The sequence below is a fragment of the Ischnura elegans genome, chromosome 5 (genome assembly GCF_921293095.1).
Source record: "Ischnura elegans chromosome 5, ioIscEleg1.1, whole genome shotgun sequence".
NCBI lineage: Eukaryota > Metazoa > Arthropoda > Insecta > Odonata > Coenagrionidae > Ischnura > Ischnura elegans.
This window is the reverse complement of record NC_060250.1, coordinates 129,999,804-130,026,976: the sequence shown is the minus strand read 5'-3', so window position 1 is coordinate 130,026,976 and position 27,173 is coordinate 129,999,804. Positions and strand designations below refer to the sequence as shown.

Genomic DNA, 27,173 nt, shown 5'->3' with positions numbered 1-27,173 from the left:
CAAATAGTTGCCAACTAAAGATGATCGTTCAACAATTTGTTTTACTGACGATTGCGGCAGAGTTTCGAATATAAAGAGATCCGAATGTTTACGGTTCCTGAACCGTCGCCTAATATTTGCGACAAAAAATCGATTGCTTGAGCCTTTCGCAAATAAGTTGATTACGTCATGAACTCATGCCAAGCGTGTCATCACTTCTCAGCTACTTCTACGCCTAGAGCATAGGCCTCAAGTACTTCATTGTTGTCCACACATCGGCGTTGGGTAATTATTTCACGACGTCGAGAATCGGATTTTTATCAATGGCAAAATAAATATCAAGCGAAATTCTCAACACAGTAATGATAATACTTAATAATAATATCTTTGAAACTTATTTCTAAACAAGAATTAAACATTTTACGGTGAATCACCTTTCTGTATGGGTACCTTAGATTTTTCGTTCAAGTTCTTTTTTACCGCTACAATGTGGATAGTTAACCGCGCTCGCATTTTTACCTTTTTCTGCTCCTTCGTTCAAGTGATGGTCTTGTCAAACCATTTCATTTGGCGAACGATGCAGCGGTCATAATCGCGCAAAAAATGCGACCGTTATCCACAAGGTTGCTCCTCTTCACTTCGTGCGATTTTTTATGGACACGCCCGAGCTCCCTGAAGACGAATTGCTCCTGTGCGTGGTGAGACTTGCTCGGAAATGACGCGAACCGAATAAAAAACGAAGTAAAGCTGAGCGATTGGTCAATAACTACTGCAAGCGACATAAAGTATTTACACTGCTTTTATACCAATGAAGCTCGGTTTACACAACGTAATGACATATATAGCGGTCGAATATTAGGCTCGACTATTACGTGTGAAAAGTGATCTATTTGCGAAGCTGAAGCAGTTTAACTTCGAAAACAGTGGAAATCGATTTCTACGTAATTTTTCGCAAGAAGAGCATATTGATTTAAACGCACTCAAGGAATATAAAAACAGATTGATTAGCATTCACATATCTCATGAGGGATAAATCGTACTCACAATGTAATATATTTTTCTCACGAAGAAGATGAGATAAAATTATTTCACCCTAGTAAACGTCCCTTCTTTAAAAATAAACTATATTCGGGAGTTTGCTGCGTACATTTAAAAGCAATGCAGTCGCAGCAAACGGAGCAGTTGTTTCCAGAGAGTATTTCACCAAGCCAATGAGAGGGAAATTATGATATCTTTCAACCACTATCTCTTTCAAAAAGACCTAAACAAGCATTGAAATGATGATATAAACGTCTTTATCGCCGTTCCTTTTAAGCTAAAAAAAAACTAGTCGTTCCGTAGAAAAATTATGAAATGAGGGCATTCCAGGTAATTAAGTTCTCTCAATTCCGCAAAATTTTAAGACCAATAGAGAATATGCAATGCCCTAAACGGATACCAGCAATCCATCTCACTGGTCAATTCTTGAATGCATCTTCAGCCACATCCCTCGTGGAAGAGGTAAGAAGAATTTTCATCTGCTAATTATCTCCGTTCTCTCTTGGACCAAGACTTCTTCAGCGGTGAACGCAAGCAAAGATTCTTTATGCCAAGACGCCGCCGCACCGTATGCTTCCCAGTCACCGAGAAGATGAAAAAAAAACTTCCGCATGAGATTGCTCGCGATGAATTACTGTGTTGAGGGGTCATCGCTGTGACTCCTAAATAGAGCGTATTCACCAGTGGGCAACGCAATCCGCTGGCCGAGCCGTTAGAATCGCTGCGTCGCATTCATTTATTTCGATTGCAACGACACAAGCATCGCAACTTTTCATTCGAGAGCACATTTTTCTCGCCTTGTTTTCATCGCTATCTCTCTTTGCGGATATGCGCCTAGGAAATCAGAGTTAAACTCCTTTAAACGTAAAGTAATATACCTGGAGGAGCCATCAATTCCAGTATACCATGTGATTCCGGCAACGTAGAGAACACACATCGTGACTTTTAAATGTTAAATTCAACGATATCCGGTGATACGTAATGAAAAAAAGATAAATAACAAATCGGTCCAACTGTCCGCAATAAAGAACTCGAAGAGCCATTCTTCTCCAGCGAATATGATAAAAGTGAAACGGAGATTCGAAAAAAATAATGTTTAAAATAATCTGACTCATCAACAGGACGCTTAAAGAACAGTCCAAGTTGCGAGGAGGAAAACCCTTTCAAACCCTTTCTTTGTAAAATGCAGGTATTCAAAAAGATACATGATAAATGTATGAATAAATATTGATAATCGCCATAAGTATATGCAATTTTATCTGACTTAGTACTATCTGTGTTCATGCTTCAATATGCTTATCATTTCTTACGGTTTCGTTCATAATATGACTCACATAGCGTTTATTGAGGCGATCTTACCGTGCCATACGAAGTCAATTCGCACTTATCTGAGTAAATAAATGCATTTATTTTCTTTCGACGCATTTCACCGCCGAAGCGTCCTTATCCGATCAGGACCACAAAAGTCGGGCATCGATAGTCCCGTGAGAGTTTGCTCGACCACTAATCTCACGTGAGATGGTTCAAAATGCATATTTTCAGCGTAAATACGCATTTTGCGTGTAGTAATATATGCTTCATTGCGTTGGTTTCATTGAAAAAACAATGCTTAATTATTTATATTTACGATTAGTTAAAAGTAGTATTTATGATTACTGAAGTCATAATCTAGAAACACATTTTAAACTGTTTGTTGCGGAAAAAATTACGCAATACAAGCCAGGACCGACTTTACCCCCCCGTGAAATTCCCCCGTGTGAAAATCGGCTTGATCCCCTCTCCCCCTTAAACGTCTCACGTAATTAATGATTCATTAAGCAGATAGAATCAACAGAGTAATATTTTCGATCTTCCTTCTCCATAATCAGAAAAATTTCTTCGTAAATTCAAAATGAATATTTTTGGTAATATTCCATTCTAAAACCATCCTCCATCTTCATCCATACACGGTAAACTCCATTGATCTGTTGATTCAGAGGAGAGTGATACCGTGTAATCGAATATATTCAATTGCTTAAATAGTATAAATTTAGAGAACATATTTTAAAAATTCTTCGAATATTTAGATATGGTAAAATAATAAATTTATTTATTTTGTGTAATGAGCCACACATTGGCTATCGTATATATAAAATGAGTTTAATCAACGCATAAATAAGTTTACTATTTGATAATCATTTAAACAGTCATGTCAAGTAAACAAATGTGGTAGAAAATCAAAGATAAAGTCATACATAGGATAGATATATTCGAGTCACGAAGGAGTTTGCGAAAAATTGATGTTTACAGTAAGCGCCGGTAAGCATGGCATATCGCAAGACCTTTGATGCTGGTGATCGTTTCCGATTGCCTTTGCTTTTAGACGTCATATTCCAGCGTCGTAAACGCTCTTCGCATTGAACCCTCCGTAATAGCGAGTGACTATTAGCACAAGGCTGACCTCTGTGTTCCGGCAGCTGCCCCTTCGAGGGTGAGCGGTACAAAGTCTACAGATGAGAACCCCGCGCATGCGCAGATGCCGAGAAGCCGCCCGCTGCGCCACTTCCGGCACTGATGAAGCGGCGACGCGACGTTTCCCGAACGGACAACAGATTAATTTGCCAACGTGTGTCCTCTAGAGATGAGAAAAATTGATGAATGAGTCTTCCCCATACCTCATTCCCTTAGGTGTCGTTATCGCCATAATTTTTCATTTCCGAGTACCGGAGAGAACCTAAGTGATGAAACCGTTGCCCGTGGCAACGATTCTCTTCCCTCCTCATCCCTTTCGTATTTCTTTTCCGTTGGCAGGGTGAGGCCAGACAGCGGCACTGACTACATGTATACACTAGGCCTTACTTATTGGGTCCCGTAGAAGCTAGATAAAAGATACAGTGTCCGGCGTGATACGGTGGAAATCTTTGATATTCAGCTTAGTAAAACCACTTGTCTGTTTCCACACACTTTTATTTAAACCGATCATGGTTTCGGCAACTCGTGACAGCAAGAAAAACTACCACTATAAAAAGGCTGTCACCCAAGGCTATGTACCTTGATAATGGCACGAGTTGCCGACCCCATGGTCGGTTTAAATAAAAGAGTGTGAAAACAGACAAGTGGTTTTACTAAGCTGAATAGAAGCTAGACACACGATGCTCCTTTGGGCACATTTTAACCGTTTTGAATTAATAGCTTAAACGTTGTTTAACCACGGAATTTCAGCGAAATAAAAAACAAAGTTTAAGTTGTTCTCTTGAAAGGTAAAGAAAACTTTGTAATTCCACATAAATATTTAACGATTACACACATTTATGTGGAATTACAAAGTTTTCTTCACTATTCATTATGTTAAGTACCTATATTCTATAAAGTTACGCCTGAGACAAACTTTTATATTTAAGTTGTTCATTCAAAAATGTCGGCAAATTCCTCAATGTATTGCCAGAAGCCACTAACATTTTAACCGATTAAATTGAAAGTCAAAAATTTCATTTCATTAAATAGTACGTAATCCGCATACGTTTTAAATATCGAGAATTGGGAAGTCTGTGAATTGAAGTAGTTGGATGGAAATGGATGAATTTATGCTATCAAGTGAAAATATTATCTAGTCGAAAGATGGGGTTAACTGTGAACGTTATCAATAGAATGACGGGCGGGACTGGTAAATACACACTCAGAGCGATGGGTAGGTATGCAGGACAGGTCGAGATACGCGACATGAGCACTCAAAAGAAAGAGGGTTTGAAAAGGAAAGCGTTTTAGATAAGGCTGACCTAGAATGGACTACTTTAATGTAGAGGAGTGTAAAAACAGGGAGGAGCAAAGAGGAGAATTTGCAGCCGTTGATAACATCCCCACAGAACTGCTTTCTGAAAACCTCGGAACTCCAAGATAAAGCTTTCATGGGAACTAAAATTATTTCGATGATAATGCCAACTAGTAATATTTGTAGACATTAGTTCATCATTAATCCGACTGGAGGTGATACAGATAGATTGCACTCAAAGGTCCTCTAGATTGCCTCATGATAACCGGCATGGAAGGCGCGTCTAGAGCGATTCCCATAGCATCGTTATCATTCATTACTGTAACGCCCACGATTGGCCTTTAACTGGTCTATGGTTGACGCAAAAGTTACAAATGTCGCATTTGATGATTTTCACGGTTTTATGAGATGAGAAGTAATATCTTACAAGCTTTATTTAATTTATTTCAACGTTTAAATTCAATTCAGATCAAAGAATAGCCCCAAAATCTGGAACAAAAATCACAGGAATAAATGCTGAGGCTTCATTGTTTTCTGTTTTCATTTCTTTCCCTAAAAAATCTTCGGGAGTCTTCAGCATTAGATGGATTAATAAAATTAAATACTTTATTGCAGCAATCGAATTTCGTCTTCGACAGCATTTTCCGTGAAAATTCCACTCTTAGAACCAAAATAACACTTTCCTCTCATTAAAACGATGTGTTTCCATGCTAACCATAGAAATACTTCCAAACCAAGATTTTAAATTTTCAAGTTCTTACATAGAAAATGTAAACAATAGGCATAAAATATTAAGCTCAAAAGGAATGTAATTTGGCTACCCCGTATAAGACCCAATTATTTTCGCATTCCCCCTTCATAAAAAATCAATAGTAATGTTAATTTACCGATCAAGAGGTGGTAATATATCTGTCTTCTTTCGTCATATACAATCATTCGGACTTCATTATTTGAAGAAAATGTCAGGCACTATCATTTATAATATTCCAGCTGTAAGATATTAATGAGTTAAATCGGAGAAGTCCGCCACATAATGACCTAGACAATCCTAATACCGTAAGGACCTTGTTGGAAAACAGGCCGCTAATGTAAATGCTAAAAAATAAAGACCTATCACTGGACAAGCGCATTCCATGTTCCAAAATATTGGACCTCGTCTACAGAATGCTTTAGGAAACCACGTGCATGGATCACTGAATCTCATGAAAATCTTCATGTATCGCTGTGGTTTCTGGCTGAGGGGTGAGCTTGCAACAAAATATGTTGAGCGTTAAGAAAAGGTGTCTGGATTCAATACGCAAGACGAAAAAAATAGCGTGGTACGATTTTCCGATTACTTACATGACATAAGTGCTACGGCCGTTTTACACGGTACACGGAATTGTACAATCTGACGTACGTGCGAAGGCGCAATCAAAATAGGGTGGTTTCCTACAATTTTTTTATTGCCTAAATCGAAAGATCCTGGAGTATGTATTTCACGCTTTTAGATTTTTAAATGACGATATCTATTTTTCGCAATTAAATGAAAAGTGAGAATTTTCAAGCGGGCGAAAACGAGACGGCTAAGTATGAATGCTGGGAAAACTCCGCGTGACGTCGCTCTGGTTCCCGCTGCCGCAACTGAGGTGACCTTGGGGCGAGGCTTTGAGCGCTGATACGACGCAGAATGCTAGCAGGTAACAGAGTACCCTGCTAGCTAATAGCGCTTGGCTTAAATAAGGATTATTAATACCTTATCAAACGAATAAAACTTTCTGACCTTAGCCAGTTTTAATATGTGATTATTAAGACATGCTTCCCTGAGCTCTGTGCCTCATGCATGCATTGGTAATCTCAGACTATGTAAAACTCCTATCTACTCGTATAGAAACTAGGTCCCTGTGACGTCACGTGGAGTGACATCGCATGGGCGCCAATCTGGCCGTTTTCAAATGCGGTTAAAATTGACCATTGCCATTCGTCTAAACCGGCATTTCTAAAACCAAATAATTTTTATATAATGAATACACTAATGGTGGGTAACGAATTGCAATCAATGCCTTTCGTTTTCTTTGATGAAGGAAACTACCCTATTGCGTCTTGCAAAGCGGTGAATTGCTAGAACACATGCGAGAACGCGTGGGTGCGAGACGGCAAAATAGCCCGTTCTAATTTCGTTCATACATTCGCGCAATTCCACGCCATTTTAGAAATTAATGCAGCTCTAACCTGCAGAATTCCGTGCCCCGTGTAAAACGGCCTTAAGAGCCTCCACGCGGGGGTGTAGGTTAAAATTGCCATTCTTGCTTGAGACTTGACTCCATTCGGGGTGTATGCTTGACTCAGTCCGAAGTGCATCCCCTCCCCTCCGAAGTTCCCTCACCATAGCCACTTTCCCCTCAACTCGCTTGAATTCTGCGCATTCAGGGCCCACCAACTAATAACCGTACTGCATCTTCTACCACTTTTCGAAGAGAGGTCAAATCTTCCGAGCGATTCTCTCTTTGTCCTTCGACTTATTTTGACTCAAGCGGGCCGTTTTTTAACCTCCATTGAGTAACTGTCTCTCTAACAGTCGGCGAGAATCTCGAGAACACGACGAGAAAAGTGTCGTGGACATCGGGTTGATGCATTTCGCGTGAGATATATTTTTTTATCGTCTCCCTCGCACCGTTTTCCACAATAACCGTGGATCTCGAACGTCGGCGAAAAAAAACCTCCCGATGTTTTCTTTTGCCATGGAGACGCACGGGATGGGTGATTCGGACCCAGTGAACCGTTTGATGTTGGCGGATGCTGCGGCCATCTCCCATTATCCCATCACCACGGTAACGGCATCGTGGTATCTTGTGTTGTCGGAAGCCTAGAAATTTCACCAGAGATGAAGTATCAGGAAAGACCCCCCCGTATTGTAAATAACCCCCCCGATTCATAATATCGAAATGCTCTCTTACCAGCATTTTATAGATAAGCAATCATAATTTCAATATTTAACGAATTTATATAGGTATTTACGTATAATATATGTTCAAAATCTGTGCCCCTTTATTTTTTTAGCCCTATCACAGTCAACAATTCTATCGAAAACAATATGAATTTAAATAGTGCTTATAAAAGAGCGAACTTGAAAGGAAACAGATGATTAGATGGACTCACTCCGCTTTATAGCGAGGAACGATTCTAAACTGAACTAAAGAAGCAGAAAATGGACATTTTGAAGGGATCCTTCCAGAGTAAGGGAATAAAGCAGTGGGATGACTTACCTCAAAGCATTTTTAACATCTTTCTCGTAAGCGCTAAAAATTTTAAGAGTAAGCGTTCCTCCGATTCTGTGAAGATATCATTTTGGTTCCTTTGGGAGCATAGGGAATTGTGAATTTTGGGGCGACTGGGTTCAGATTTCATTTGCTAATAACGTCTTATCCGTATAAGTCCCTTTTTCGGTCCTTGTCTTTGCTCTTATGTAGGTAGGTACCTCACTCGTTCTCTTCAATTCCCTGCGGTGGCATACTAGAAAATTTATATAATAAATTAATTATAAAGTGACGAATTACCTCGTTAATTCTCATCGGTCGATACCTCCGCAGCAGCGGCGTTTCTATCCAGCAGTGAATTCCAAGAATGAAGCGATTCCAAGTCCCTAGAGTGAAGCAATAAGCAAAGCTAACCCCAGCGCGTAGGGTACTTTCCGAGTGATGGATGTTTCTTAAAGAGTTTTCTGACTCGGCTAGAGGCCAAGCAACTTGAGAGGCATCACGACGATGATTAATGCATACATTCCATGCCCAAGTTGGAGTCACATTGCAGCCGGTGGACAAAAAAAAACACTCATAAAAATAACCACGAATGAAAATGCGCATTAGTGGGTAGCGCAAAATTTTACTACCACTACATTCACTCGGGAAAACATAGACCAATTTTATCGCCAATAGCGCTTAGTTTTACGACCATGCCAATGGCATCTTAACTTCCGCACAAATGCAACCGCAGAACAATTCATTGATGTAACTAGGCCAGAGGCTTGTTAGCTGCTTAGATGCAGTGTGGGGCTTAAGACAACACAGATTGTGGGATGTTGGCAAGGGGAATTGAGCTTTAGAGAAAAGTAGAGAAAGATCACGGCAAGACAAGAAAATCTTAAAGATCATTAAGAGAAAATAAAGAAAGCTATTTTAGCAATAAGTACCTCTTCGTCATACACAATTTAAACGTCATCAACGCACGAGTGATGTTCCTGAATGACAACATGGACGGTAGGATTACATCATCAGCATCTACATCTACAAATTACCCTGCGAGCAAACTCTATGATGTTTGGCAGGGGGTGATCGATCACCAGCATGCATACCACACGGTCATAAAAATATCACGCATATAAAAGAATACTTGCACATCCTACAAAGGCAAAAACTGCCAACGGTTTGTAATTCATACAGGAAATCCATGTAAGATGAAAACAATGGAAAAACAAAAACATGCAACGGGTCGTCCTAGCGACCGAAGCCATTATTTTCTATTAATTAACACACTGTTGCTATCATTAACAGTGCGAGACAACAATGACATTTTAAATCTCTCCGTTGTGTAGTCTATTTCCTTTATTTTCTTTCCGTGATCAAATCTACTACAGTGGGACATAGGTAGACAAATGATTTTTTTATATCTTCTGAGAAAAATATATTCTCCGAATTCACTTAGTTAATTTAGCCTACACTTTGCTCTATTCTTCTGAAACTAATAGCACTCTAACTAGCCTAATATATTGGAAACGCTGCTCTTTCTAACTCATTACAACTCATCACAAATCCGGCTCCCCAATGCTGAACTCTATTGATTTCAGCCATCAGTCTCACTTCATAGGGGTCCCAACCGCTTCACAAGGTCCAATATCTGCGTTTTAATAAAAGAACAGGGTAGAAGCCATCCCTCAAAGTGCCCAGAAAGTTTTCACAAGAGGATTAGAAGTTGCACCAGTGAGTTTGGAAGTACATCAGATATTGAGAACACGAAAATTAGGGAAAACATCTAAGGTAATACAGGAAGAATGAAAAGACGATTCTGATAACTGACTCGTTAATTTTTTATAACTGAGCTGCCGCCACTTCTATTAAAGCATAGAAAGAGGAGTTAGATTGCTTGTAAAAAATGACTAAAAGGAGGAACTAGGAGACGGAATTAAAATACCGCCTAGGCAATACTGCGGAGATAGAATAACTATTCACCCATTCATTTTTCACGTATATAATGACTAAAAAGAAGAAAAAAATTAAAATAATATTTTAAATAATTAATGTTAAACGCACGTTATCTTAATAATGTCATTACGTGATAGCGATCATTTTCTCACCGTGGTTTAACCTTAGTTGAGGTGATTGCACTTTGAGACTCATCGAAGCAATTCAACCAAGTAATTCGTAACTTTAATTAATACGTAAGGATCATTACTTTTTGATGCCTGTGGATCAACTTAAAATAGTAAAAGGCCCCGAGAAATCCTTAACGTCCGCTGAGCGTAGCTCACTTGCTTTTTACACGCATGAGAAAATAAAACAAATGAGTATTTTACATGCAACCACGACAGGTATCAAGGCAACGGATGATATTAAAAGCTCTGCGAAGTAGTCCCCTATGGATATCATTCGTGCGGAAAGTAGTACAGGCAATTTCCTTACGAAGCAGACGCCATATGTTGAACGCCACACAAAAGGCAATTCCAATCATGAGAGACAACTCTGCCCAGCGATCTTTGCGGGAATCACCTTCGGGAATTCTCTGAATTCAATGCAAAAACTTGGAAACGAAGCACAGCGGTCTTGAATGCTGAACACTTCGAAACGAAGGGTACTATCGAAAAAAAGTAGGTTTTTGAAGTAGCTGAATGAAAAAATTTGACCTCCGAACTTTAAAAATTATCAATGTTTTCTGAAAAATAAAAAATCTGAAACGTGTTTGGGTATTCTCGAAATATTTTCACCCAAAAAGTCAACAAGATTAGAATGTCTGCACAATAAATTCACGTTGTGACAAAAAACAAAGCTTCCGTGAAAGGGGGCATAAGCTTTATACTCCTAACTTCTCGTTTAAAGTTCCCTCTACTGGCTGTAAGCAACGTATAGAATAGTGAGGACCATGGTTGAAGGTTGTCTTCATTTTTATATTATGATTTGCGCATCTGCAAACTTCTTTACGGTATCACACATGCACTTTAAAGCGTGAACGTTGAAGAATACCCTAAATTAGCTGGTTTCGTAAAGGAATATTGAAGTAAAACTATAGGGAGCTTTTTCCCAACTGGTAACATTTCTTTGTCAGTATTATACGTTCTGATAACGTAAAAATTATATTAAATTATCGATATTAAGAGTTGGTAAGCATCAAACTTCAAAAACTAATTTATTAATTTTTATTTTTCAGTTTACAGAACTCAGATAGAGCTCAAATAAGTGATACTATGACCCTCTTAATTGGAGGCTCTATCAGCCGAGCGCCGAGAATACTCCCGCAATCCCGAGAGCTTTCAGAATACTTTCAGAATGGTTCATACGAACTGTCGCAGTGCATTCCCAGCCATCTGCTACAATCACCAATAGAAGGTAGCAAGGTTGCTGCTAATAACCCTCATCCGCAAAACTGCTCGGAGAGAAAGTTCTTTTTTGAGTCTACGGCTTATTTTCGGGATCCGTGGACCACTGTGGCGTGGGAGAGGACAGAAGATAGACAGGGAGGGGCACACCTACCACGAACAGTTGCGTCGACGCAGCGGCCAGGCTTGCACCCTCCTCCCTGAAGAGAAAATAAAGAATATTAGGTCGGCTCATAGTATAAAAAATTGCAACAAGTAGTAAATAGGATTATGTCTCATAAAACCACTGCGTTCATGTTTCCATATTTCTCAGATAATAAATGCTTGTCTACAAGTGTAAAACATTTCTTCATCTTCGTCACATATCTATCTTTCTGCAATTTACGTAATTTGTATACCTGTTTCATTTGGATACTGAGGAAGCTACGAATTTCCTGTCAGGGGAGGACTTCCCTCTGAGTTTGTATTGAGTAATAAGGTGGTTTCCTATTATTTTTTTATTGCCTAAATCGAAAGATTATTACTCCTGGAGTACGTATTTCACGCTTTTAGATTTTTAAATGACGATATCTATTTTTCGCGATTAAATAAAAAGTGAAAACTTTCAAGCGCGCGAAAACGCGACGGCTAAATAGGAATGTAGGGAAATCTCCGTGTGACGTCGTTCTGGTTCCCGCTGCCGCAAGTGAGGTGACCTTGGGGCGAGGCTTTGAGCGCTGATACGACGCAGGATGCTAGCAGGTAGCAGAGTACCCTCCTAGCGGGTAGCGCTTGGCTTAAATACGGATTATTAATACCTTATCAAACGAAGAAAACTTCCCAACCTTAGCCAGTTTTAATAGGCGATTATTAAGACATGTTTCCCTGAGCTCTGTGCCTCATACATGCATTGGTAATCTCAGACGATGTAAAACTCCTATCTACTGGTATAGAAACCAGGTCCCTGTGGCGTTACGTGGAGTGGCATTGCATGGGCGCCAATCTGGCCTTTTTCAAAAGCGGTTAAAATTGACCATTGCCATTCGTCTAAACCGGTATTTCTAAAACCAAATAATTTGTATACAATGAATACACTAATGGTGGGTAACGAATCGCAATAAATGCCTTTCGTTTTCTTTGATGAAGGAAACTACCGTATTGGAAGTATTTGCAATAATTACGAATTTGGATTAACGAAAAAATTACCTTCTTGGCGTTATTGGATAAAATCAACGTTGCTCCCTCCGATTACTAACCATGATGTAAATAACCGTAGAGTAAAATTCCTACTCATAATATCGACAATTCTCAGTAAATTTAGTCGTTAAAAAAATTCAGTGTTCACAAAAATAATTCACCGAGGTTTCATGGTCTGCGCGATTTTCCAAAGACCTCTAACGTGGTAGTTGTTTACTGTAATATGAGAACATTTTAAGTTTGCGCGAAGCTAAGCCATATTTTCTTTGTCGTTTTCGTCGCCCTTAACACGAAAGAAAGCTTATTTAAAACCATTTATACCAATTATTCACCACGAATTCAGGTCTATACACATTGCCTCCCTCCTGAAATAATTTTGCGCACATAAGGAATCATTCCGCACATGTCCACGGGAAGCTGGCGACTCAAACTCCTTCGAGCCGGGCAATTACTTTCCAGCCATTCGTGGAGACGTTAAGCAGCCTGCTACAATTTACAGCAAACTTTCTCCAACCTCGACGTGTCCCATCGCACTTTGCGAGAATTTCATTACCTGTTTAGTGGAACTAAATTTCATACCATTCCTCGTGATAAAAGAGGAGAAGTGCCATTCAGCGTGGCGAAAAATAACCATACAACATTGAGCACATTCAACTCGGCAGGGGCTAAGTCCCCTGCATTCCCATCTAATGATAACTTAGTTTTGAGAGTGCATTATAGAGGACTCTGTGAAAGGTATCTCACTAGCGACACTTCTAGCTAACGTGCTCTCGGAAAAATAAAAACCTGCAGTTAGCCGTAGAAATGCGCTTGGAGAAGAATTTACATTCTCAACGTTCTCTCATAGCAGAACAATTCTGTCAAGTGTATCTATCGAGACATTCGTTTTGCGGAATTTTAATTTGGCGCCAGAAATGAGAATTTCAGGAGCTACAAAGTGCCTACATCGTAATAAAAATCTCGAGCGAATTTTTTGTTAAGAAAAAGTCAGCGGCACCATAATGGAAAAGTAGGAACATTTTTTTTCACAAAATACCGCCTGATAATAGAGCACAGAAGATGGCTAATGCAAGGAGAATTTTAATTAAATGAATTGAAATATTTCCACTGTATTTCTGATCACGACGCGTTTCCTTGCTGCAACAACATTCTCAAATGCAAGCTTCGTTGTAGTTACAACGTAACGCGTCGTTCTCGAATTATTTCAGAGGAAATATTGCATGCATCATTTACCTAACATTAAGAACTTCCACCACGTAGTGTCACGAATATATACAAGATACAATCGTTGGTAATAGGAAGAATGACGAACTTAAATTGACCGTTTTCTTCAGTATTTCGGAGATATAAACAAATATTATTTAAAACGACCAATTCATATGAAATACTCCATATCCAGCATGGATTGGTAGAATATCTAGTTGATGTATCTATTCGAATAACATTATTCGGAACAAGGAGTTCCTTGAATCAGGAAACTTAACTGCGGTCGCAGCAGTTGAGGTGTAAGAAAAGGGTAGTAACCATCCCTCAAAGTGCCCAGAAAGTTTTCACTAGAGGATTAGAAGTTGCACCGGTAAAATTGGACGTAAATCATATCTTGGGAAAGGAGACTTAAGAAAAATAATTAGGGCCATACTGGAAGAATCAAAAGGCGAGTCTGCGAATTGACTCGAACTATTTATTACATTCATAACTGAGCTGCCGTAACTTCAAGCATTAATTACACACAAGCAGGAATTAAATCATGGACAGGAGAGTTGTATTATATGTACTCATTACTACTGTATTCATGTTGTTAAGTTTTGAAAAATGCCTAAAATACGAAACCAGAAGAAGGAAGTAGAATACTACTTATTAGACCAAAAGGCGAACATGATATAACTATCCAACCATTAATTTTTTCACATTTTTAATTTAACTAAAACAAGAAAATATCATAATTAATAAAAATTAATAAATTAAAAGCCCACGTTTTTAATCGAAGTAAAAGGAAGAAAATTAACCACCCTAACTTGGCTAAAGGGAATTAAGGGAACGGCCAAAGAGAATTATTTCCCTCAAATGGAACACGGCCGCAGAACGTACAATCGTTTTCAATGACATTTAGTCACCCACGTGTCCCGTTTTCCTAAAATTGAAGAACATATTTATATCTCCTGCAGATCACCCGAAACTCCCCTCTGCATCCAACCAGAGCCAATCGATAACGAAAGAAACATCGTACGCGGCGGGGTTACGGCAGACTTTCTGCATGGGAGCGCTTCGGGGAATGGTGAGTCAGGCGAAGTCGCCCGACCAGAACTCCGGTCCAACAAAGTCACTCACAACCCTCGGGAAACACCTCGGGAGTTTCCCCGAAATATATATGGACAGACGGAGCAGCGTTCCCCGAAATGAGAAGCATTTCGCTCGAATGATAATGAGTCCGGTCACGCGGAAACGCGTTATCTGGTCCGAGTAACAACGCGATAGAGATAAGAACACTTCTCACACCGACTTAGAGGGAGATATACACGTTCCAGCACTTGAGCCGCACTCCACGGAATGCAATCGTGAAAGGCCAATGAAATGACTCACAGCCCCGATAAGAATACATTAACTGTTTTCCGATATATATTTTTTACGATTATTTGCAGACGACGCTGTAGTTTACAGAGAAATCCGTTCCAGCAGATATATATATGAACTAACGAATGACCTTGCTGCTATCCAAGCGTGGTGCGATGCTTGGCAGTTAGAATTAAATTTGAAAAAATGTGTCGTAATGAATTTCTGGAAGAAGAATAACTCCCTACAACGTAGCTATATAATTCGGGGTACCCAATTAGAGACTGTTGAATCCGTGAAATATCTAGGAGTTAGACTCAATAATGATTTACCGTGGAATAAACGAATTCGAGAAATAACCGGTCAAGCTAATCGTAAAATGGGTTTTGTTAAAAGAATATTAGGAAAGTGCGACGACAAAGTGAGAGAAATTAGCTACTTTTCCCTCGTTAGACCACATTTGGAATACGCTGCCAGTGTTTGGGACCATCATGAAAAAGGCTTAATAACAGAGTTAGAACGCGTGCAAAGAAGAGCTGCCAGGTATATAATTGACTGCTGCGCTGCTGAAGAGCTGCGTAACTATATCATTCGGGGCACCCAGTTAAAGGCAGTTGAATCCGTGAAATATCTAGGGGTTAGACTCAATAATGATCTGTCGTGGGATAAACATATTCGAGAAATAACCGGTCAAGCTAATCGTAAAATGGGTTTTGTTAAAAGAATATTAGGAAAGTGCGACGACAAAGTGAGAGAAATTAGCTACTTTTCCCTCGTTAGACCACATTTGGAATACGCTGCCAGTGTTTGGGACCCTCATGAAAAAGGCTTAATAACAGAGTTAGAACGCGTGCAAAGAAGAGCTGCCAGGTATGTGAAAGGTCGTTACGATAGTCTTGTTAGTGTAACTGACCTCTTACATAAACTCGGATGGGAATCTCTGTCGGACCGTAGATTGAAAAATAGACTAAACCTTTTAGATAAATTCAAGAGCAGTGTCTTTTCTGACGAAGTTAACCATATATTGCGGACGCCAACGTACTACGGAAGATCAGATCATATAAATAAAATAAGAGAGATAGATTGCAGAACAGACAGATTCCGAATGTCATTTTTTCCACGATCAATAAGAGATTATAACGGCAGCAATAGAGCGCGTAAATAGATTGCATGACTTGTAGGGTAGCCTACTAACCTATGTAAAACTTACTGCATGTTTCTGAATTTCTATTCTATATTCTATTTCTAACAGCATATAGTAGTATAGTTTGTTATTATACGGGACGTTTCTTGGACGGTGTGGTGTGCATGTGGGAGTCCAAATGCATGCTGCATGCTGGTGATTGATCACCCCCTGCCAAACACCCTAGAGGTGGCTCGCAGGGTAATTTGTAGATGTAGATGTATGTGAAAGGTCGTAACGATAGTCTTGTCAGTGTAACTGACCTCTTAGATAAACTCGGATGGGAATCTCTATCATACCGTAGATTGAGAGATACACTAAACCTTTTAGATAAATTCAAGAGCAGTGTCTTTCCTGACGAAGTTAACCATATCTTACGGATGCCAACATACTACGGAAGATCAGATCATATAAATAAAATAAGAGAGATAGATTGTAGAACAGACAGATTCCGAAAGTCATTTTTTCCACGATCAATAACAGATTATAACGACAGCAATAGAACTCGTAAATAGATTGCATGACTTGTAGTTTAGTCAACTAACATATGTAAAAATTAATGCATGTTTATTAATTGAATTATTATTTCTAACAGCATATAGTAGTATAGTTTGTTAGTATACGGGACGTTTTTTGGACGGTGTGGTGTGCATGAGGGAGTCCAAATGCATGCTGCATGCTGGTGATTGATCACCCCCTGCCAAACACCCTAGAGGTGGCTCGCAGGGTATTATGTAGATGTAGATGTTTGTTTGGATGGGTGAGGGCATAACACACCCCGAACTAAGCAACATGCGAGTGAATTTCACACACTCAGGGTGCGTGGGCTATTTTATTTCACTCGAACTCCCAGGATTTTACTTGAGGGTATTTTGAAGGCTGCTGCTGGGATTTAGCAAGGGCACCCTTCGATCAGCGACAAAGTCACACGCTCCCCGTAATAACTGTAAAGACCTAATATCAAACCGAAAGCAATGGATTCACCAAATCATACCAATCCCGATCGATTTCCCTCATAAAAACAGGAAAAAATGGGACGTGTACTGGCAGCGTCATTTTCATCGACATATTTCAGCTCCAGTAATGATCCAAGAGTAATTTTTTTTGTTGGAGTATGCTCTTTGGGCCAAATAGAGCGCGGATATGCACACTTTCACCAAATATACATCCCCAGGGGAAAATTTCGAGGGTAGATTCAAAAGATGCCGGTGGTATTGCCGCTAAAATCAAGATGAAAAAAAATTAACGACCTGGATCCTATCAGGGGGAGTATTTGGAGCGAAGGAAAATTGGAGGGAAAGTTCAAGAATAGTCCGAGGAAACCACGGTGGCGTGATTGTTTTCGGAATGGCAACTTGTTTTCGGAATCGACCTCGAAAGCGATCGGATATTATGGTGGAATTTTGATGGATGTAAGGAAAACCTGAATAGTCGGTAGAATAGCCAAATCGAAAGGACATTGCTCAAAATGAGGAGTATCCTTACACCCGAAAATATAAGCGTTGAAGTAAGGAAGTAGTTTATTAGGACTCATTACATTTGGAGCTTGCTTTTTCAAGGGTGTGAGGTGTGGAGGTAATTTTCATTCGGATGTACAGAATCATCACCCTTCATACATACGTACAATGGGGATGAAATCCGCAATGAAAACTCATTTTGCTTCAGCGGGGATTAAAACACGGATCTCCCGATTGTATGCTACCAGTTACACAACCAAGCAGTATTCTTCCAATGCGAATCTCCAACTGGTCTTATCGAACAAGATATTAACGTCTCACGTACACACACAGTATCACAGGAGACGGAGGTCGTGTTTAAAAACAATGAGCCACTGTCGGAGATGTGAACCCACTTTGTCGCTGTTCCGCGACGGACGTTTTCCAAAGCAATTCATGAAAAAAATGACTTAGCACGCATTCACGCTCACTTAGCAAAATTTAATTTATTTTTGTAATTTAATATTATTTTTGTTCTAATGGCATATTTCTGACAATAAATATTTTTCATTTTTTTTCATTCAATTTTCCATACAATAAATATTTTTCTATCTAACTATCTAATGGTCAATTTTGTCAATTGGTGAACACTAAAAATGGCGTTTGACCCACCAGTTTTCCCACTCAAAAATTGAATGTAGTCTTTTGCAAGATATAAAGTCACCCTATGACGCGGTGAGATAGTTTAACGTTCTTGTTTAAAAGCACAGCTTCAGGAAATAAATGAAAATTTAAAAAGTTCCAAAGTTTTTTTGTTACTACACACCTTTCGCAAAGAAATTATGTATTCAGTACAAGATAGTAGAATTTAAGTCTTGTTTTAGCATATTTTATATGAAAACATCAAAAATTGGGATGGAGTCATTCCAGTTGATCCAGTTCCAGAGACATCACATCCTCTTGATGTGTAATGGTTAATTTGATTGATGTCAATTAGGTAGCACACGAGGCGGCTTTGATGACAGCGGGTGTTAAGCTCACAGCATCAATTTTCCTGGGGCTGATCCAATTAAGAGGGCTCCGTGAAAGCGCTGGCGACGAAAGAGATTAAAAGGTCGCTAATTATGCCGTGGCCAAATGGAGCGGAAAGGCCTAAATGGCGTGACTATAGCCAGTGAGATGTTGCGTTAGAAGCATTGAATTACGGGCACTTCAACTCCAAAGAAAATGGCCGTTTCACTCCTATGAAATGAGAAAGGTTAAGAAATAAATAATGCATACGCCTTGTTCATTATTTAAAAAAAATTGATTTCGATTAGAAGTGGGGTTTGAAAATTAAAGAGACCCGTTTTTTCTCATTTTTCGAACGGTTGCCCACTTCTTGAAGAAACATCGACAGTCTTAAAAATATTCTTGTGAAGTTCGGTTGATGACGTAACGATCTCATGACGAGCGCTTCACTAGGTCTCAGCTACTCCTCGGCCTCGCGTGGTCCGACACACTCTAGCGATAGATTCTTACCTTTCTTACCTCCTGAACGAGTGAGGGGAGCGGAAATCTAGTGACGTCCCCAACTCATGAAAAAAGGGCTCTCCTACTCTTCTTAGGACTTCTTCATTACTAACTCGGTCGATCCATTTGATCCTCATCACTCTTCTGTAGCACCACACTTCGAAAGCCCCTCTTAATTTTTCCGCTGCTGTCACTGTTCATGCCTCATTTCCGTAGAGAAACATATTCCAAATGTATATTCTGACAAATTATTTCCATACTTCTACGCTTAAATTTTCCACTGTAAATAGTTCTTCAATTTACGTCATACTATCTCCGCTCCGCTGATAATTTCTTTCTTGCTTACCCCTTCGCTAGTTATCCTGATTCCCAAAAGACATAATTCATCCACCTCCACCGGTTATTGTTTCCATATTTTCATATTAGTCTTGACTTCTTCTGTTCTGCTGCATACCATCTTAGTTGCAGTTCTCTCCATTGTTTTCGGGCTAGCTGCGTCGGAGTTGATATCAGATGATGTTTCGTGGCCTATGCCGGTAAGGTCTGAGTGATCTGAGCGAGTGGATACGAAACGTCATCTGAAATCAACTTCGACGCAGCTAACCCGAAAGCATTGGAGAGAACTGCGACCCATCTCTGCGAAATCCGCGTTCAGTAATACCTTAGTTTTCCTCGTGTTTATTTTTAGCTGGTACCAACCCCGATATTTCCTCTTCTCTTCGATCAAAATCTCGAGAGCTGGATTGCGTAGCTCCCAAGCTTCATTCTGGCCAATTTCCATTCGCACTTCCGAAAAAATTCCACTGGCCCTGCCTCTCAACGGAGGAGACATCTCCGGCGGACGGGGGTGAGAGTCTGCCACTTCATTCCACCCCCGTCCACCCTCCTATCCCCGATTGCCTCCACCCCTTCCACTACCCCCCCCCCCCCTCCACCCTCACGCTTCATTTCCTCTCCACGCTGATGACGTCCGCGTCCACCCCCCTCCAACTCCCATAAACGCAACTGTCTCCACGCTTGTCGAAATAAAGCTGCGATTGGTCGCTAGGTTTTTTTGAAGTTTTTATAAAAACCTGGATAGATAACCTCACTAAACTTCCAGGTCCGAAAAAAAATTAGAATTGCATGGTTATGATTTTTTGGGAGAGAATCTCACTTCAAGAAGAAGCTACATCGCCAATGGGATCCAACTATGAAATGCCGAGGTCGTAAAATAATTACGATTCGCCATTACTTGGAACATCTTGCGAGGCAAGCACTTGCGCGAAGCATGCAGGAAAGCAAAACTTTAACAAACATTTTCAAAAACAATTCTCCGTAAATGCCATAGAAAGATGAAAGAGGGAAGCTACCTGACTCTAGTAAGACCTAACTTGGAACATGCTGCCAGCGTATGGGACCTTTATGGAGTAGGATTGATAGCTAATATCAATATCAATAAAACAGCGTAGTGGGGCTAGATCGGTGATGAGTTGTTACCGTATAACCGCAGCGTTTCCAACATGTAAGGCAAGTTAGGATGGGAATATTTATTGAAGAAAAATAAGGATGAAATTTACTGAGTAAATATGGAAAAGATGTTTTCCTCAGACCTGAAAAATATCCTTCGTTTACCGTCGTAAAATGGTAGACGTGGTCAAGAGAAGGAGATAAAGACAATAGACAGCAGAAGAAAGAGATTTAACGTCATTCTTGTCTCGTACCATTAAGGATAGCAACGGTGTCTCAATTAATAAAGTTAAAGGCGTCACTCGCTAGGACATCTAACCTTGCACAGATATACTACATGAACTGCTAACCATTGCGTCGGCAAGTTTTACCTTTTCATGAATGTGCACGCATTTTTAGTTGAACATTATGTATGGCATTTTTATGATCATGTGGTGCGCATGTGGGGATCCCGTTCCATGCTGGATGCTGGTGGTTGGTCACCACCTGCTAAATACCATAGAGGTGGCTCGCACGATATTATGTATACGTGGAAATGATAAAAAAAGTGATATTGTGCCGTATTAATAAGTATAGGACTTCGTTTTTTTCCGCTAACACTAAAGGACTATCCTGCCAGTTGTAACTGACGCAGTCAAAGCAAAGGCAATTTGTTGTCTGATTATCTTACACCTCCGCCACGCGCTTGTAGTGGATGCTGGAGAGAGAGAGCGCGTGGAGGTATGTGTGCTATTTACACGCTTGTGGCTTGGTCCAGAGTGAACTGAATACATTATATTGATTTATTATATTAACCAAATGCACACCTCCGAAGACAGCTACCTGAGAACCTTCACTTAAACCGAGATTTACAGCGTGATAACGATGGCAAACCACGCCAGTACGGATCAGTAATGCTGCTCTGAAAATCATCAACCCATATACTATGAAAGGAAAACTCTCAGGGCACGGATACGATCCCGCGACCCACGCATTAACAGGCGGGGACATCACCCCGCCGCCAGCCACGCCGATTGGGGAATTCCCTGATAGTGTCTACAACGCAGAGGCATAATCAATGATTCATTATGAAATTACTTCGTCAATTCCTCACTCAAACTCACCCTCCGCAGTTTCCAGCTGTCAATGAAAGCACGACTGTTATGAAAAATCAGGCTATTCGACTGAGTTTTACACCTTGTTTCAGCATGATTTCTCTGACAGTTTCGCTACAACCATCTGCCGTGAAATCAAACGATTTATGAAGATTAAGCTGCGATGAATTGAACGCTTTGTTTGCATATATCCCATTCCGAATTTTTATAAGTATGCATGAAATTTATAAAAAAACTACCACAATCGATTCTGAAGAATTATTGGCAATATGAAATAAAATACTAATTAATGGTACTTAGTCTAACTTAGAAATTTCTGGATACAAAAAATCTGAAAGCCATACGAGCGCTAACTGGAAATGGAACCAGTTGCATCGAGTGCGAAACAATCGAGCATCAATAAGGTGGACAGCGAAAAATTGACATACCCATATTAATTACAGGGCAATCAGTTAATCACTCCAGGGTACACTTCTTAAAACTAGCGGAGTCATAGCTTGTAATAGGGCGAGTAACGCGTGACGTCATATCCGATGGGAAAATACCTCCTACTCACGGCTTCGTGACACTAAAAGTGGCGAGAAATTCGATCGCACCGGAATCACGGGCATTCGTGATCAGCCAACGTGACGCCCGAATCACACCTCATAAAAAACTCAACCGTAAGTGGAGCGGCGGGAAGAAACGGATTCCCTATGAGTAAATAGAGTCATCAGGTTCTCAAAATGGATTCGTTCGCCAATTTTAATTTGTTGCCGATGGCGATTATGTAAGCTCTCTTACATACATGTTTACATCGTGAATATGAATGCACAAAATTGTCTTTGAAATAATATTTCCTTCAATTGTATTAGGCTCAACTATGTGGAAGTTAATACTCGAAAATGAAAGGGAGACTTCATTGATTTTCACTGATATATTTGTAGTACGAACTTGATAATGACATCTATGGTTCGAAACATGTCCTACGGACGAAATAAATCAGTGGAAATCAAAGAAATCTCCTTTTCATTTTCGAAATAATATTTTCATTACTGTATCAAAAACAGTATTCACCAAGTTTCATTTAAATTGAAATATATACTTATTTACTTAAATGGTAATCATATGTAACAGTTATACATTATGCTCGAGTTTAAAGGTTATAATTGTCAATTATGCTACGCAGGTACTGTCCACGTACATAATTGCTAAGTCTTTTCCGAATTTTTCGGCAGATCAAATTACAGTAAGATTGACAATTTATCTTATACGCATGCTTACAAGAAACAGGAGAAACGCGGTAGATCACTATGGCAGCAGCATCAACAAACAGGCTTCTGCTGGCTTCACTTTTGAGCACTGATACCCTCTCCAGAATTGTCAACGGTTTTGGAGCAGCATGAAGCGATGAATAGAAGGTAAGATGGAAGGGAAAGTGAAGTGGAGCGCGGGAGCCGTTCTTCCTTTGTCTCGTAGGTTCCGAACGTTCCGAAGAAGAGAGACTCCACCATTTGCATCGCCTCCAAAGGGAGATGTGGTCGAGACGCATTAGAGGGCATAAGACCAGATAGTCGCACGGGAAAACAAAGAGAGTTTTGACACTTTGAAGACCGCAAATCCCTCTCGAAGACCCTGAGCAACAGATTAAGAAGACGTGTTCATCCTTTAAAGTATTTTTTTTTTTGAGAAGCTTTACTCATTGACATCTGAAATGTTTTGACAACTACAACATTGCCATCATAAAATTTTCATTTTATTTGGAATTTAAATACACCCTACCAGCCATTCTATAGAAATAAAAAAAAAAAACGGAAATAAAACGTGAACGTTGCCGCCAACTTTTTATGAGTCGGTGACGCCATTAGAGCTATGAGACTCGTTCACGAAGATCCGTTCGTTGAGGGAAAGAATCGCTCACAAGAGTATTAGCTGTTGGTGCCCTAGGGAGACCTTGCTTAAATGTAAAAAAATCGACCTGAATGTATAAGTATATCGATTATATTCCTTTCAGCACATATAAAGTTTTTGAAATTAAGAATCCGAGATAATTAAAAATATAAGCCAACACATAATGTCCTTCTCCCAACAGAGAAAATTTTGTTTGAAACTTTGCGCCAAGTTTATACTTTGATGCACAATAAATGTCTAAAATAAATGTTTGTGGTGTGTATGTGAGATTCCAAATGCATGCTGCATGCTGGTGATTGATCACCCCCTGCCAAACACCCTAGAGGTGGCTCGTAGGGTATTATGTAGATGTAGATGAAATGTCGTGGATACGCTTATGACCACCGGGTTGCGGATGGTATGTCAACCTCAAGATAGGTACTGGAGTTATCTGCGATATAAACGAATTAAAAATCATCGAATAAGCAGTCGTGTGCAGAAAGCGACAGAATTCTGAGATGGTATGGCTATATCCATCGGTAAGATGGGCCTTCTCTAACTTCGCCTACTTCTAAGTTCACTAATAAACCTTCCTTTAAATTTACTATCAAACCAATGAAAATGCCGTGATGCCTTTGAAAGATTTCGAGTGAGGTGCAATAGACGAGTGATGAAGATCATATGGACAGTAGTGTGATTAATGCAGACGTTCTATGAAGGGTGGGGGAGAAGAGGAGTCTTTTGAGAGCCTTGGGTAGATGACGGGAAGATGTAATGGACCACATAATGAGACAATATGGACGGATGGAAATCATAGTTTGAGGACAGGTGGAAGGGAATACCAGCAGAGGTAGACCACGGATTTGACAGTACACAGGATGAGAAGCAGACGTACCATGAAGGAATTGAAATGATAATTCCACAGAATATTTGAATGGAGGGCCGCGTCAAACCAATCTTAGGACTGATCCACATAATACCTTGAGAGCCACCTCTAGGGTGTTTGGCAGGGGGTGACCAATCACCAGAATGCATGAGGCTTCCCACATGCACACCATACGGACATAAAAACGTTAGGCGTACGAACGAAATATACTCCCACAGTTATGCAAATACAAAACTCCCCAACTACTCATGAAGGAAACCTACTTATTAAGCTAGAACATAACAAAAATTTTGTTAGGAATATTAGGAAAATTCATAAACATGGAATAAGGAATACATAAGTAAGTAGGCTATAGAATAAGTCAACTATACTACTAAGTATTGATAACTGTCATTGTCAAATTCCTGAACCGAATTTTAAATCTTTAATCTTTCGAGAGAAGGGTGAAACCGCAACCTCTCTCTTCTTCTCTCGTCATTCACTACGTGTCCGCCTCTCTTCCTCCGTTTGTGGCGAGAGCCCTTCTGTTCCCTTTAAACATCGGACGCTCGATACCAAAAACCCTTCCTTCCTCATGGCAGCCCTCCTTCCCGTAACTAGCTTCTCCCACCCATCTCCGCTGCCACACATTCCCACTTCCCTTTCATGTATATACGACAAGAATATCCAACAGTTGGGAATTTAAAAATTCCCTGAGATTTACAAGTTTGGTAGAAAAATATTTTTTTCCAGAGTAAATATATTTGAGTTGAGTCTTATCGGGATTGTTTTTACCGGTTTAAATAGTTGTATATCACCTACGTTTCGAAGGAAGACTCGCCGATCGTCATCAGAGTGAATGAATAAGTTTGAGTGAAATAAATCTTATATCTCCAATATGTTGTAGTTGTAAATGTTTAATACGTCCCAAAAAGTAAGAACAGAATACTTCGGATTAAAAGAAGGAAATCATCCTCTTAAGCAGTTTCTCAGTGTCTTCTACAGGGTTGTGCGGTCTTCAAAGTGTCAAAACTCTCTTTGTTTCCCCGTGCGACTTGCGGTTCTTATGCTCTCTAATGCGTCTGGACCACATCTCCGCTTAGAGGCACTGCAAATGGTGGAGCATCTCTTCTTCGAAACCTACGAGACAAAAGAAGAACGGGTCCCGCACTCCACTTCACTTTCCCCTCCATCTCACCTTCTATTCATCGCTTCATGCTGCTCAAAAACCGTCGACAATTCTGGAGAGAGCATTAGTGTTTAAAAGTGAAGCCAGCAGAAGCCTCTTTATTGATGCGGCTGCCACGGTGATCGACCGCGTTTCTTCTGTTTCCGTAAGCGTGCGTGTTGTATAAATCGTCAATCTTACCCACTGTAATTTGAGAGATGTTCCAGTGATGCTATTTTCAGCAGTGGCAGACTTGTCCAAGGCTTAAATGCATCCAGTGTTGTTTTATCCACTCTCACCAATTGATTTACCCTGATTACGATAGACGAGTCGTGCGTTGAAACAGAAAATACTTCCGTGCCGAATCGAGCCATATTTTGTGTCTATGGATGTTTAATGATGATATAGCGATGAAACATAATTCCAGATTCATTTGCAATGGCACAAAACTCCTTTCTTCCGGAGCGGAAAAGCTCGGGCAGTGGTGAGAAAGAACACGCCATTGATGAAGATGAACGCAAAAGCTTTTACGGCACTTTCACTACTACCCCACATACATGCACATATATTCTTCGACGATTCCCAAACATTGCACGGTCGACCATATTCATGTCCGCCAAGCCTCCCACACTCATTTCTATCGTGCTTCCTTTCATCGTGTGTTTTCATTAGCCATTGGCGTTTTCTGTTTTGGAGGTGCATTTTTTCGAGTCACTGCGGAACGCAAACCTCGTACCGCTTTCACGTAAAAAATCCAATCACTTCAATTGAAACCGATATCGAAAGAGCAAAATAGGATTCGCTGGAATTTAATACTTCAAGATGAGAATGGTATTCCCAACTATCCAGCCAAAAGTTGGTACTTCCTGGAAAGTTTTAGGGAAGCTCTTCTAACTCTTTCTTGCTACGGCTTGTCCACTTTTCGAAATGCGTGAATCACTGTTTCAGTAGTTCAGATCTGCGTTCAAAAAATGCTTAATGTTGCACTAAAATTTAGTTAAATTTTCCCAATCACATAATCATCCAACAACTATGCCTAATAATATTAATTAACGATAACATTTTAGTAATTATTCATTTCTCTAATGACTAAGCTTTCAAAAATTCATAGGGTGTTCTAAATATTCACAAGGGAAACGGAAGGTGTAAAAGAACTTGGTTTCGGAAATATTTGTCGTTTAAATTGCTAAAAAAATAAGGGAAAGCATATAGAAAGAAGTATGCGGTATCCGTTTTGCCCGTGAAAATGGAAAAATAAGCTTTATCCCGTTGAATGAACTCCCCATGCGTGCAATAATGTCCAGTCCAAATTATCCAAGTCCATACTCTGGACTAAAATATCCTACACATAAAGGTCATAATCCACAAACGAACGAATGACACACATTTAGAGTGGGGAGGCCATTCCCTTCTCTTATATCATGCCCGGGATTCGAACCCGGGGCTCTTCGGTCAGCAGCCAAGCGCTCAAGTTTTTATCCCAGAATGCACAAACGACCAACGGGGTAAAAAATCAAAAAGTAAATAAAAAATGATCGTAT

The 27,173-nt window shown here is 40.0% G+C and overlaps 1 protein-coding gene across 7 annotated transcripts in view; it reads right to left on the bottom strand.

Moving 5' to 3' along the window:
• LOC124159560 (ras-specific guanine nucleotide-releasing factor RalGPS2) overlaps positions 1-27,173 on the bottom strand; it is a 327,801-nt gene that overhangs the window by 181,935 nt on the left and 118,693 nt on the right. For 6 of the 7 annotated variants that reach the window (XM_046535444.1, XM_046535447.1, XM_046535455.1 and 3 more), the window contains one exon: positions 11,485-11,530. The exons of the other annotated variant lie outside the window; for it this stretch is intronic. The gene's annotated coding sequence lies outside the window, so the exon portion shown is untranslated. The remainder of the gene's footprint in view (positions 1-11,484; positions 11,531-27,173) is intronic. 7 annotated transcript variants of the gene reach the window in all.